Raw genomic sequence first — 14,941 nt, 5'->3', positions numbered from 1 at the left:
CTTAACGAGGCTATCCATCTTCCTTGCATGCAAGTGATGAAGGAAGCTTCAGCGGAAGAGAACGCCTCGCCTCCTTGTATATGTGCTTGCGATGGCAAAGCCCGCGTATGATAATGTACGAAAGCATACGCCGTTGGGAGGGGAGTTTAAGTTTTGAAAAAATGAGGCTTTTGCAGATTTAACTGCAAGATCGGATACTTTCTGCGGGGGATTAGGAATGTTGCGATGTGGAGTGGATGGATGGGAGAGCTCTTTGCTGGCATCTGTATTTTGAACTGGGACTTCTGTAGCCGCTGGCTTAGCGATGAGGTGATACGGAATATTTATGAACATTCCAGCTGTACAACGTGTTTCCTTTTTTATTTCTATCAGCATTTTCACTGTACAGGCTAGATAGAGTGTTAATAGGAAAGGTGCAGCAAAGTCTGGAGGCACCACTATGGCAGTAACACCCAATGGCAGTTAGCATCTCCAAAAAGTGAGGATGCTTGAAGTCACAACCCCTGCCAAGCCACAATGATTACACTTTCCCCGGGTTCCACCCACTCAAAGCTCCTTTTACCTGTCTCACCCATGTTCTGTATGCCTCTAGATACCAGGGTGTTGAGGACAAACAATACAGGAAGTCATTACTTTCATGTCCTACTTCGGACCTGCCTACCTTCTGTTGAAAACAGAATACTGAACTAGCCAGACTTTAAGTTGACTCAGCAAGGATGCAACAGCCAAACCCAACTAACCTTGCTTCTTTTTTCGCATTCTCTGAAAATACATACTCTCTCTACCAATATGCTTCCCAGAAACCTTCATTTTGCTTCCCTCCCATCAGATACCTTCCCCAAAATTAATTTTCTCCCAAGTGAATTTCACATAAGATCCCCCTGTACCCTCCTTACAAATTTGTCCTCGAACAGATTCATTCCAGTCACAGTCCCTGCTCATTTCCCCATCAGAAGAAAGAAAATCCATCCCCCCTGAATGCACATGCAAACCTATGCTGTCTGATCCCACATGTTCGTTTAAACCATGCCTTTGTTCTTCCAGCTCTGCTTCAGCTTCAGGGGGTACTCCAGCATGCATAGTGTTTAAGTGGTTGGGTTGTGAATCAGCACTCTGCTGGTTCGAATCCCACTACTGCCATGAGCTCAGTAAGTGGCCTTAGGTAAACCTCTCCTCTCAGCCCCAGTTCCCCAGCTGTATTGTGGGGATAATGATAATATTGACTTTGTTCACCATTCTGAGTGGGGCAGTAATCTGTCTAGAAGAGTGGCATATACGCACAGTTGTTATTACTTGTTTTTTGATGATTGGATAGCCACATCACAATAAATTTGCCTTTCCTCTATTATTTTGTTCACTGTGAAGAACAACACTGGCAGTGGTACAGTGCCACTGAGTCAGCATTTATTTTCTTACTCGTTTATACCCTACCTTCCCAATGGGATCCGATGTAGCCTACAGTGTTCTCCTCTCCTTCATTTTAACCACAGAAAAACCCTATGAGGTAGTTTAAGCTGAGAGTGTGCGACTGGCCCAAGCTGACCCAGCAAGCCTCCACAGCAGAGTGGAGGGTCAAATCTGGGTGTCCCAGATCCTAGTCCAGCACTCTAACCACTATACCACCTAGGCTCAGTGTGAGAAATGGGCTATGAATGAAGATAATCATAATTTGTAGTTGCAATTGAGGAGCAACCCTTTTTGTGCTGGGACAAAGGAGAGGGAACTAGAGGTTTTTTTTAAAAAACACAATTCTTTAAATCTTGCACATATGTAAGGAATTTGCCTTAAGCCTTTTTGCCCTTAACCAGATGGTTTGGAGCACTGTGCATTCTAAATCCAGAGTCATCAATGCTAACAGCCTCATTCTATTGCATCTTTGCTTAGTCTGTTTGGGTTTTTTGTGGCTTGCTCCCAAGTAAGTGCAGATAATATTCAGATGGGTGTGAGAGAGAGAGAAAGAGCAGGAGAGAAAAAGTAGATGTTAACGGTGCCTGGGCAGTTTTAATAGGGGTGAGAAAGACATTGGGAGTGGATTCAGAAACTGTTACAAACAAAAATGTACTACTAACACATTTTGATAGCTTCTCATTTTTAATTTACTTCCATCTAAACAGCTTTATGTAGTAATATAAAGGGGGGATCAGTGTTCTCCCTGAGAAGTTTGCAATTTAAATGTCAACCATGAGAGCATAACCAAGAAAGGAGAGCAGTCCTTGGGAAGGAGACTCTGTCTGCAATCAGCAGATCATACCCCTGGATTTAATGTGCCCCTTGAATGAGATGTTTATCCAGCCTTCAAATCTGCTGCCCTAACAAATCCCAGCAGGCACATTTCTTTAGGCCTGCTGATGTTGTACATGCATACTGTTAAAAAAAACATGCACACACAAGTGCCACTGTGCTTATTTCCACATTTATGCACCATGCATGCACAGCAACATAGGAAGGCACTGGTGAACAGGAACTTAAAAGTGGTTAATTTTTGGCTGGATCATTCCCACAGTTGGAACTGCAGTATTCCTGGCCCTTAGATGGGATGCAACCAAGTTGTGGGTGCAAAGAGCAGGGAAAGACAGAAACCATGCAAAACTGATGAGGCATCGAGACTGGAACAGACCTATAAACAGCTGCCATCTCCAGCTATCTTGGTGTCATGCCAGTTAAAATTGTAAGCCAGCAGCACAAAAATGGAATGGGAATAAGACTTGCAGGGATGTGTTTAGTCCAACATATGAATGTGAAAATTGGCATGCCTTCTCTATGAAAAAAAAAGTTCAGGGTTTGCTTTGTGCCATCTATTTCCAGTGCTGTGGTTCAGTCCCGGAACACATGAAGCAAACAGAGATTTAAGCACAGAAGGGCTGGTGCGGAATAGATTTCTCTCACGAGTGACAGCTCCTTTTCATCAAAGGTTAGGGGAAAGGCTGTCAGACTGTCCTGCCCCACCCTACCTACCCCCATCATCATCTTTGCTGGAATTTTCTGAGCAAAGCTGAAACTGAAATACGGCAAAGTAGTCTCCCCACTGCCTTGCATGGGATGTTGCCATAGCAACCATGGTGCACAACATGCAGTAAATTGCAGCAACTTCTGCATCCAAGACTGGGGTGAAAGTCTGAGGAGATCAGTTGGCTCTTCTTTAGAATTTGCTTTTATCGGACAAGGTAAAGAGGTAAAGGTAGTCCCCTGTGCAAGCACCGAGTCATAACTACCCATGGGGGGACGTCGCATTACGATGTTTTCCTGCCAGACTTTTTGTTATGGAGTGGTTTGCAATTGCCTTCCCCAGTCATCTACACTTTACCCCCAGGAAACTGGGTACTCATTTTACCGACCTCAGAAGGATATAAGGCTGAGTCAACTTTCAGCCAGCTACCTGAACCCGGCTTCCGCCAGGATCTGACTGAGAGCCAAGCTACAAGCGACACCTGACACAGGTTGGACACTTGTCAGCTTCCCTCAAGTTTGGATGGGAAATGTAGGCATCCTGGTCTTGCAGCTGTAATGGAGAGCCAAGCTGTAAAACAAGGATGCCTACATTTCCCATCAAAACTTGAGGGAAGCTGACAAGTGTCCAACCTGTGTAAGGCGTCACTTGTAGCTTGGCTCTCAGGTCATGAGCAGAGCTTGGGCTGCAGTACTGCAGCTTACCACTCTGCGCCATGGGGCTCTTTTATTAGACAAAGAGCTATAGTTATATTTTAAATTTAAAAACAAAAACAGATATCATGTCTCTTTTTTCTCCTTTCCAATTTTTCTTGCAATTCCATGAACATCTTTTCTGTAACCTTTGCCTTCTTGGCCAGTGATGATCTCTTCTTCATTATGAATGCCATGCAAATGCCACAGATGCTTTCTTGAGATCTTATTTTCCCACATTGTTTCCTAAAAACAGAACAATACACCTGTCTCAGAACTCAATCACAGTCAGATACAGAGTCAACAACATTCCTTCTCCGCTAAGAAACAGAATATCAACAACGTTAGTCATGATGTGATTGAACAATGGCCCATTGTCTAATTCAGTTCTGCCAAAAGAAGTCATATAATACGAATGCTTAAATTAGCAGGTTTGGAAACAAGGTTGTGACTTGTGGAAAAAAAGATCTGGATAGCAGTTCTTAAGATTAGGATCAAAGCGTCACCTCCTGTTAAGGAAACAAGGCTATTCCAAAAGTTGGACCAATAACGAAACTTACTTAGCACCACAGATTGACAAATAGCAGGAGGTCTTCAGACCTCTGGACAGGGTCCAAAAAGCCACAGTTGAGCCATCTGTTTAGGAAGCAGGGTTTCAAAGCCCTCCTTCCTAAAACAGCCTCTTATGCTACTCTTTTAAAAAGCTGCTCCTAAGGATCAGGTATCTGTAATGCAGAAAAAGGTAACAGTCTAGAGGAAGTCAACATCTGGGCACATGCTGTTACTGCAAAGGGGCAGGTTGTATTCATCTAAGGCAAGGTGACCATTCTTGCAGCAGCAGTGGGGTGGGGGGGCAACAATGGTTGCTTTTACACAGGAAAATCCAGTTGCAAATGATCACCAAAGTGCATTATCCAATGTGTATAAAACCAGTCAGTCCAAGTTTCCCCTTGGTCCTCCTATTGTCCCCAGCAGCTGCTTGCTACTGCCTCTTGCTACTGCCTCTTGAAGGGGCCTTGTTTTCCCTTCCTCCTGCAGGGTAGCGACCTGTTTAGAAGCTGTCTGAAGTCCTAATAGATGTTATCACCACAGACCCATGTCTTAGGCCTTCATACATACTGGATGGTGGTAAATGTCAGGCAATGGATGACAGGCTATGGCAGAGAGATCCCTGTACCATTGCAACAAGAAATCCAGGAGTTGCATCTGGTCTCAATTGCAGGTCTGGATTGTTCGTTAGATCCTCTGGCTCCATAGTCCCCGGGTCTGGTTCTGACGACGTGAAGCCGGTAGCCATTCTCCAAAGGTTACAGGTACAGAGGAAACAAAAAGGGATTCCTGTCAAAATGTCAGGCTATGGATGACAGGCTATGGCAGATAGATCCCTGTACCATTGCAACAAGAAATCCAGGCTCTTGGTTAAATAGCTTTATTCAGAAATCAGATCATTTCCACAGATATGTCCATAGAATTACTCAGAAGTAAGGTAAGCATCTAAGCAGTAAGAACAGGTTGACAGGAATAGTAACCTGTGGGAAAATCCTTCCTCTTAACACACACATTTACTCCTTCCCCCCTCCCAACAGTAAAACAGGACTTTTGGCGCGAACTCATCCTGAGCACGTCTCATATATTTGTACTATCAAGTCGAGACACTGAGAAAGCAAGAGATCAAAGTTGAGACATAGCAGAGCATGGGAGTGAACAGTATCCAAGGTCAGCAGCACTGAAAGTTTCTACAGTCCATTAGATAAGGCACCTGCAGCTTCAATAAGCCTGTGAAATGAAACAGTTATGGCATTGGTACTATGACATCAAGTTACAGCATGAAACATTGGTTCAGGAACAACAGGTCACCATTAAGTAGTGGCATGGATGGGGCACAGACATGACAGTAAAAGTAGACTGTGACACACAGGCTAGATATAAACTACAGATGTTGGAATGTAGCTTTGGATATTCCTTTGCATTAAAAAAAAGATCCTGCAAATGGAAAATAAGCATAAAAAGGAAAATCTACCTGTCTGGCTGATGTGCTGTTTTTGTGGGGAGTTTTTAACAAGGAGAATTCCAAAAATGTGATCCTCCACCTGCCATTGGAAGAGGTACAGTCCATTTTATCTCCTTAGGACTCTGCCACCTCATTCTCCTCAACTAGGCTTTAGATTAGAACAAACAAATATTTGTGTAACCCACACATATACTAATGGGGGGCTGGGCCTTCACATTCTGCCTGCTTTTTTGCTGTGGGCAAACCAGGCTGCTATTGTTGATCTGTACTTTACACCTTCATATAACTTTAGGGGCTTGCTCAAGGGTACAAAGTCAATTGACTAATCGCTTTCCTGTGACAAACAGGAATGGGCCCATATAGGAAGCCTACCTACTCTCTTGAATGTAAAAGGTCTATCTTGGATAACAAACGTTCATCAAGATGAGCAGTTGTGAAGTCCACATTAAGCTGTACTTTATATATTGAAGAATACTTAAACAGGAGTCAAGTGGCACCTTAAGGGCTTACAATTGATTCCAGCGTAAGTTTTTGTGTGTCGGAGCTTGCTTCGTCAGATGCAAATATATTCAGAGGGCTGATAAATGGATATTAAAGGCTGCAAACAACAAGGGGGGTGGATGGGAGATGTTACTAAAAGAGGACGGTTTAAAACAAGAACAAACCCATTTACAGTGGGTCGACTCTCACCACTTCCAGCTGTTGATAGACAGACAAAGAAGGATTAACACACAATCGGATCTAAGAAGATGCAGGATGAAACATGAAAAGCAGATCCAATTAAAACGGTACTACTGAACGAATTAGTGACTGTAAGGGGTGGGATGTGCAAGGTACTAGCTTCGATAGGGAATGAAAACTTGCAAATTCTTGTTAAGACTTGGGGGAGGTTGTTAACTTCCTGCACCTTCGTTTCTGTCGCTTGCAGCTTTTCACATATATTCAACAACCTTATGAATGAATATACACTTCATGCATATGAACTGAGTTCTAGCTCATGGAAACTTACGCTGGAGTAAAGTTTGTATTTAAGGCACCAAGGGACTTTGTTTAAATTTGCTAGAACAGGCACAGAGTTCCACAGACTCTATGGAACGTTTGTGTATTTTATTTTTATTTTATTTATGTTATTTATAGTCCACCTTTCTCATTGAGACTCAAGGTGGATTACACAGTGTAAATCAATATGATCAATGGCTGGGACATTAAAAAAATACAATAGAAATCTGAAAACAAGCAGAAGTCCAACACAGGGCTGAAAAACATATAAGAAAATTGACACGACATATTAAACATCATGGAGAAACTATCCAATAAGAAAAAAATATTGAAACATTCCCAACTGTTGCAACTCCTTTGATTAAATTATGCCTAGTTTACCAGACACATACTCAAATGTTCTTGGAAAAACAACCAGGGCTCATTTTGAGGGGGAACCTGACTCTCGGCCATTTTGGGCCCGTTTCATCCTGGATTGGGGCTGAAATAGCCCGGATCACGCCTCTGATGGGTGGTGGATCACTCTCCTGTTCATTTCAGGTGATGGCAAGGGGTGTAGCATATACTAATGTGTTATGCTAATGAGTTGTGCTGATGAGTTCCTCCAGCTCTTTTTCTACGAAATTACACCTGAAAACAACCAATTAGTTAATAAGATTTTGAACAAATTTTCCTCCACACTAACATTTCCTATAAGTTCTATGTGGTGGTGGGGAGTGCACTCAAGTCATAGCTGACTTATGGCAACCTCTGACGGAGTTTTCATGGCAAGAGACTAACAGAAGTGGCTTGCCAATGCCTGCCTCGGCAACCCTGGTCTTCGTTCGAGGTCTCCCATACAATTACTAACCAAGGCCGACCCTGCTTAGCTTCTGAGATCTGATGAGATCAGGCTCATGTGGAGTTGCCTTAAAAGCAAGTCTAAAAATTTCAGCTATTTGATTGTTGACTGGGGAATTTTTGCAGGGTGCGTGTTGTATCCAGTTATTAAATGTGGGATAAGCTGATTCTCTGTGCTTGGTCAGCCAGCTTGGGAACTGCACAACTCCCATTCTCCCAGAACTCTTGGCTTGCCTGAAGTTCCCTGAAGCCTTAAAAAAAATCATCCTTTTATCTCAGTGAGCTGTGATTACTGTCCGTGGTAAATTTTACAAAACTTAGGCAAAATTAGACAAACTAAAAGCATATTTTTTGCTCATATGCCTATTAAGCAGCCAGAACACTGCTTTGTTAGGCTGCATATGCACAATCGCATTCTGAGATACAGGTGGAAAATGTTAGGGGAATTTTGCTTAACTTGTATCTTTTTTTTTTTATTTACATTATTTATAGTCGGCCTTTCTCACTGAGACTCAAGATAGATTACACAGTGTGAGTCAATATGATCAACAGCTGAGATATTAAACAATTCAACAGGGTAAGGATAGCAAAATTCACCTGTTATGGACTTTCTGAACTTTGGAGCTCTAAACAGACAAGGCCTGAAATATGAGGCAAATATGCACACACCACACTGAAAATCAAGATTCAGAAAGAAACCTTACTGGTGGTCTGCCTGTCAAAGAAAGGAAGATTGTCAGCTACAAGCCACAAACAGTGCACATTCCAAGACAGATGAATTGCTACCTTGCTTCCTAAGTGGCAACTGCTGCACCATACTGGCTGTCTTAAACTTCATATGAGTTGTACATATTTGGTCATGAACAACCTACAGATGTTCCAGTATTGACAAATAACTGGCCTCTGCCAAGCTCACAAATCATGCAGCCAAAACTGTCTTGAGATTGGTTCAACAAGTCACTGCAACTTCTAGAGCGTCACTGACCTCCTCCAACTTTACTCAGCCATGGAGTAAGTGAGCTCTAAGTGCCAAGTTGTGCAAAGCCTTGCACAAGAGTTCACGCTATATTCCAAAAAGCAAGTTTCACCACAGATCTGGGGCTTCCACTTGTACAGTGGTTCAATGTTTTGTACAACCAAGAGAATATTATTATGGGTGTGGGTTTCCCTCCTTTCTGAAATCCATCACTAGTGACTCTGTGCTACTATATTACATACTCCTTTTAGTCATATAATTGATAGCAATTATTGAGTTCATTTGACAGAGAAAAAAACAAACAAGCATTGCCATATTCTTTAAGCTGACTCTTAAAGCTGAAGCACCATCTCTACGTTTCTTTGCCTTTTCTTGATCTATTTTACTTTTTACACGTCATTGCTTTATCACTCAGCCAAATATATGACATTTCTTCCAAGTCTTTTAATGAGCTTCCTAAACCTGTCTCATTTCCCAGCAAACAGGAAGTTAACACCCTGTTTAAATGCAAGGACTACTCCACCCATGCTAAACCCAGGTGTTTAGGCACAAGAGGAATGCAAATTTATTCAATTGCTGCACCTGGAATAGTCAGGTTAGGGGCCATAAACTAAACTATTCTCTCACCCTCTGATTTCCAGGAGACCTCAGATGGAGGGAAGGGGAAAAAAAACGTTTTGCTCCCAATTAACCTCCCCCCCCCCCCGTGACTGCCCCTTGAGTTTGGCTACAGGTATTCCTTTTTCTTTCATTAGAGGCTCTCTAGCCACAGATGGTTCTCGGTTTCCCTTTCCTTGTCCATAAGTGGTTGTCTCCTTATTGGCCCCCTTTGCACACCCCAGCATCAGTGCATGTACAAAGCAAATACGTTGTTTTAAAAAACTGTTTCCTATTAAACTTCCTGCTAGAGTTGCCACCCAAATACCTCCAAAAAACAGAACATCTTGTAAGACATATTTTGAGTATCATGGTGTAGTTTATTAGAATGGCTCTCTTCTCGAAAAGGAACATTACATGTTAATACTAAATAAAGAACAGTTCACTGATCTAAAGAACAAGTGGCAAACAGGTAAGTGTAACTACAGACTTCCACAATACATTTTATAACATTAAATTACACACCTTACCCTATTGGTGGTAGGGTTGCCAGCCTCAAGATGGTAGCTGGAGATCTCTCAGAATTACAACTGATCTCCTGCAGGCAACGGAGATCAGTTCCCCTGGAGGAAATGGTTACTTTGGAATGTGGACTCTATAGCATTATAGAGTGGAACAAATCAGCTGACACTCCATAAATTAGGTTGAAAACTGCCTGCACATTCTGTGTAAAACCCAGCCAGCTGGGCAATATGGCTACTATCTCTGAGCCCATCCTAAATTTGCAGCCTGGACAGTATTAGGAGAACAAAACTGTGGCTCCTCCCAAGTTTTCTTCTTCCCAAAGCATATTTGATTGATGGGGCAATGAGTCTGCTGTCACCCCCTGCTATCAAATCCAATATGAACCTCTGAGAGTCGCATAATGTAAGGTGAGGCAGTTGTTGGCATGTAGAGAGTGGCTGCTTCTGCCCAACAATTCTGTCCCTCAGAGTCCATTAGGGTAAGGTGGGACAATTGCCCTAGGATCCCATCCCAGTGGGGTGGCTTTTGCCACACATTGAGGTGGTGGAGAGCACCATCAAGTCATTGCTGACTTATGGTGCCCCTGCTGGGGTTTTCAAGAGACTAACAGAGGCAATTTGCCATCGTCTGCCTCTGCATAGTGATCCTGGTCTTCTTTGGAGGTCTCCTATCCAATTACTAACCAAGAGTAACCCTGCTTAGCTTCCAAGATCTGACGAGATTGGGCTTGCCTGGATGTTCATGTCTAAGTTTATTTGTATGCCCCAATAGCCTGGCAATTCCACCCTGCATGAATTCTTCCCTACCACTGGGAGTGTTGTGGGGCCAGCTGTGGCTGCCTTCCAGAGCTGAGCTAAGGCAGAGCACCAGCGAGGTCTGGTGGGCTGGTTCAGACTAGTCTTCTTGACAACACAGGCATACAATCCATTTAGCATCATAGCCCCTGCTCAGGTTACTAAAGATTAGCCTGGGCAGAAGGAGGGGCCTTGCTATCTACCAAGAGGATATCCTAGAGGATGCTAGAGTTTCTCCCAACATGATGACAAACAGAGACTATTAGGCACCATCTTTCTCTATGTTAGAGGAACTTTGCTGTAGAACAAAGCCTGAGGAAATTCTGGGAATAGAAAAGAGTCAGGGAAAGAGATGTCTTCTGTGATCCTTCTCCAACTTTCTGAGATAGTTAACAGGAAAAAATGAAATGCATCTGGTAGCTAATGCAACTGTTGATGTACTTGAATTGCATAATTAGCAAACAATTTGCATACTGCACAAATTAAGTCACCCATGAACTGTTGGAAATGAAGGATTTTACGCTGTCTTTTAGCCTCAGACTCCAGAGGGAGACTATAGATAGCAAAGGGGACCTGTGTATCCTTGCTTTCAATTGCTCTGCTGTTATCTCTGATATGTAGGTTGCTACTCTAAGAGGAATCTTTTTTTCTTCTGGCTAACTCCTTCTCTCACTCTCTTCTCCATCTTCCACTATGAGAGAGGGACATGTGACCTGCATCTCTCTCCATCCCAGTAGATTAAGAACTCTTATCTCTCTTCTATCCTATCCAATATGGAGTTCCTTTAAACAAGGAATCCATATTTCTTTACTAAAGATAAAAACAGGCTCCATATGATTGTTCCTCAGCTGCCAACACATATATTCCACTGTGCCATGTGCACCTATTATAGCATGAACATGGCTGCTTCTATATGATGTTATTCTCCAATAAGTACTTTTTATTACTGCAAATGCAGAGGCATTCAAAGTGGAATAGGGCATCCACTTGGGGATTGAATGTTCTTGCTTTGGTATCTTCTCATGTCCACACACACCAAACACATACCTGTGCCACTGGACAGTTTTTTGCAGTCTTTTAAAATAATAAGTAGTAGTTATCACTACAGTGTTATAACACTATAACAGTATAGCAACTACTTTTTTTTTAAGCCAGCAAGAAGTCCACTAGTGGCCAGGAGGGTAAAATATGTGCCAGGGATATAAAGGGAAATGACATTGATATGGGTGGGTAGGTTTGGAAATCAGCCTGTTCCAGTCCACATAGCAGGCAAAACCTCTTTTTATTTACTTATTTACTTATTTACTTATTTACTTATTTACTTATTTACTTATTTACTTATTTACTTATTTACTTCATATTTGTGTTCCGCCCTCCCTGCAAGCAGGCTCAGGGCGGATAACAACATATTAAAAATACAATTAAAAATTCATGTACATTAAAAACAACACATTTAAAACAGGATGGGGGACAGCCTTCACAGGGAGGGTTAAGATTTATACACCCCTTTTTCCAGGCCGGCGGAGACCCAGCCTCAGCCATATGCCTGGCGGAACAACTCTGTCTTGCAGGCCCAGTGAAAAGATAGTAGGTCCTGCTGGGCCCTGATTTCAGCAGACAGAGCGTTCTACCAGGTGGGACCCAGGACTGAAAAGGCCCTGGCTGTAGTCGAGGCTAGGCAGGCCTCCTTGGGGCCAGGGACCACCAACAGCTGTTTGTCCCCTGATCAGAGTGTCCTCTGGGGAATATATGGGAAGAGGCGGTCCCGTAGATACACTGGTCCCAGTCTGCACAGCGCCTTATAGGTCAATACCAGAACCTTGAATCTGATCTGGTACTCCACTGGCAACCAATGCAGCTTGCGTAAGAACGGTGTTATATGCGCCTTATTTGGCACTCACGTAATAACACGTGCCTCTGCATTTTGTACCAGCTGTAATCTCCGGGTCAGGCTCAAGGGCAGCCCCGTGTAGAGCGAGTTACAGTAATCTAGCCTGGAGATGACCGTTGCTTGGATCACTGTAGTTAAGTCACAGGTTGACAGGTAAGGGACAAGTTGCCTGGTCTGCCGCAGATGGAAAAAAGAGGACCTGACAACCGCTGTGACCTGTACCTCCATTTTCAAGGAGGCAACCAAGATCACCCCCAGGCTCTTAACCCTTGGAACTGGCACTAATGGTGCCCCATCGAGGGCCGGGAGCCCGAGTCCCGAACCTAATCCCCCGTGGCTCAAGTACAGGACCTCTGTCTTCGTTGGGTTCAGTTTCAGCCAACTCTGCTTCAACCAACCAGTCACGGCTGCAAAAGCATGTTCCAGGACATCTGGGGCTGAGTCAGGCCATCCGTCCATCATCAGATACAACTGGGCATCATCTACATATTGATGACACCCAAGACCGAAACCTCGCACCAACTGGGCAAGGGGGCACATATAGATGTTAAACAATAATGGGAAGAGTATTGCTCCCTGTGGGACCCCGCACACCAAAGGGTGGCGGGATGACAATTTCTCCCGAAGCGCCACCCTCTATCCCCAACCATGGAGAAAAGAGACAAGTCACTGTAAGGCAGTCCCTTATATCCCCACATTGGCGAGGTGGTGAGTCAGAAGATCGTAATTGACTGTATCGAATGCTGCCGACAGATCCAATAATATCAGCAGCGCCGAGCCGCCTCAATCCAGATGTCTATGAAGATCGTCGGTGAGGGCGACCAGCAATGTCTCCGTCCCATGTCCTGGATGGAACCCGGACTGGAAGGGGTCTAGGGCCAAGACATCCTTCAGGAAGCCCTGAAGCTGTTCCACCACCGCCTGCTCAATCACCTTTCCCAGAAATGGGAGGTTTGAAACCGGGCAGTAATTGACCAGGTCAGTGGGGTCCAGCGATGGTTTCTTCAAGAGAGGTCTCACCACGGCTTCCTTTAATGACCCAGGAAAACCCCCGGAACTTAAGGATAGGTTAACAGTGGCCTCCAGCAGGGACCGCAGCCTGTCGGCACTGGCCTTTAGCAGCCACGATGGGCATGGGTCCAAGGGACATCTGGTGGGCCTAACTGATCGCAGGGTCCTGTAAGTCTCCTCCCCAAAGAGTGGGCTAAAATGATCAAATGTCCCCGAAGATGGCCAAGGGATCTCTAGCTTATTCACTGAATCAACTGTGGCTGGCAAGTCGCAGCAGAGAGACAAGATTTTATCAATAAAAAAGCTCCCAAAAGCCTCACAGCTAATATCCTAATTCAAAATTTGACAGCCTCCCTCTGGCAAGGAGACCAATGACCGAACCACATTAAACAATTTTGCCGGGCATGAGCTAGCTGATGCAATGGAGGCTGCATAAAACTCTTTCTTCACAGCCTTCACCACCACCTAATAGGTTTTCATAAACATCCTATAAGATGATCTTGCCTCTTCGTCCCGAGATCGTCGCCACACTTGCTCAAGCTGTCTTAGCTCCCGCTTCTTCTGTCGGAGCTCCTCTGTATACCAGGGAGCCCATCTTGCATGGGGTCAAAGAGGGTGACGGGGTCCAATTTTGTCGATAGCTTCGGAGTACTGGCACTGCCAGTCCTCCACCAGCTCATCTAACGAGCCACTGTGATCAAACTGCTCTTTGACCAAAGCAGATTTAGGAAACATCAGAGCAAACCATAGAGCAAAAAGACAGAAGGAGAACATTTGGAGGACATTATATGGATGCTCCAAAAAAACCCCAAAACAAACAAACAAACAAACAAAAACCATTGCACTTGATAGCCAGAAAAGCAGAGCAAAATACTCATGTCACAGCAATCATGGATACGAGAACCTTAGGCAGAGATGACCGGTTCTATTGTAAGCCTCATCTAGCAGGACTCTGAAGAGGTGGCATGCAGATATCCTAAGTAAATAAATAAGTGTTCTTTCTCCAGTGCTAATTTCTGTACTTTTTTCCAGCAGTAAGGCTTATGTGAGATTTTCAGCCCTGTGATTCTGCAAGAGAGGTGCTGCTTTTCAATCAGTGGCCCAATGCTATTACATCCGCAGGGACACAGGGAGGGGGAATAGGGCCTGGAAAAAGACATGTTGGAAATAGTTAAGTGTTTGCAATTTGTTTACACAGTCTAAGTTTTCCACCGGATCTTCCAGACAGTTTTTGTAAATAAGTAGTTCCTAATTAAGCACAGAAGTGTCTTGTTTCTATAGCAGTTCTCACAACACTGTAATTGCAATGTTGGCTTGGTGCCCTAGTCCACAGGTTTTTGCACATTGTAGCAGGCTGCATGTGGATGACAGTATGCAAGAATCTCTATGCACTCTGCTGTGGAACAGATTGTTGACGCTTTGTTAGAAGTGATGGGGGAGCAGAAGACAGAATAAATTTACAAATGGGGCCCAAGGTTGAAGAAGATAGAGAAATGCTGATCTAATTGTATATATTTAAATTAAGGAATGATTATTGGTACAAAAATTAATTGGCTGGGGGGGGGGGCGGGAGGGAAGAGATGCCTCTCTATACTGTCTTGGTTAGGCCGCACCTGGAGTACTATGTGAAGTTCTGGAGGCCTCACTTCAAAAAGGAT

Source organism: Eublepharis macularius, chromosome 8 (genome assembly GCF_028583425.1).
Source record: "Eublepharis macularius isolate TG4126 chromosome 8, MPM_Emac_v1.0, whole genome shotgun sequence".
NCBI classification, from domain to species: domain Eukaryota; kingdom Metazoa; phylum Chordata; class Lepidosauria; order Squamata; family Eublepharidae; genus Eublepharis; species Eublepharis macularius.
This window is presented reverse-complemented; position numbering follows the sequence as displayed.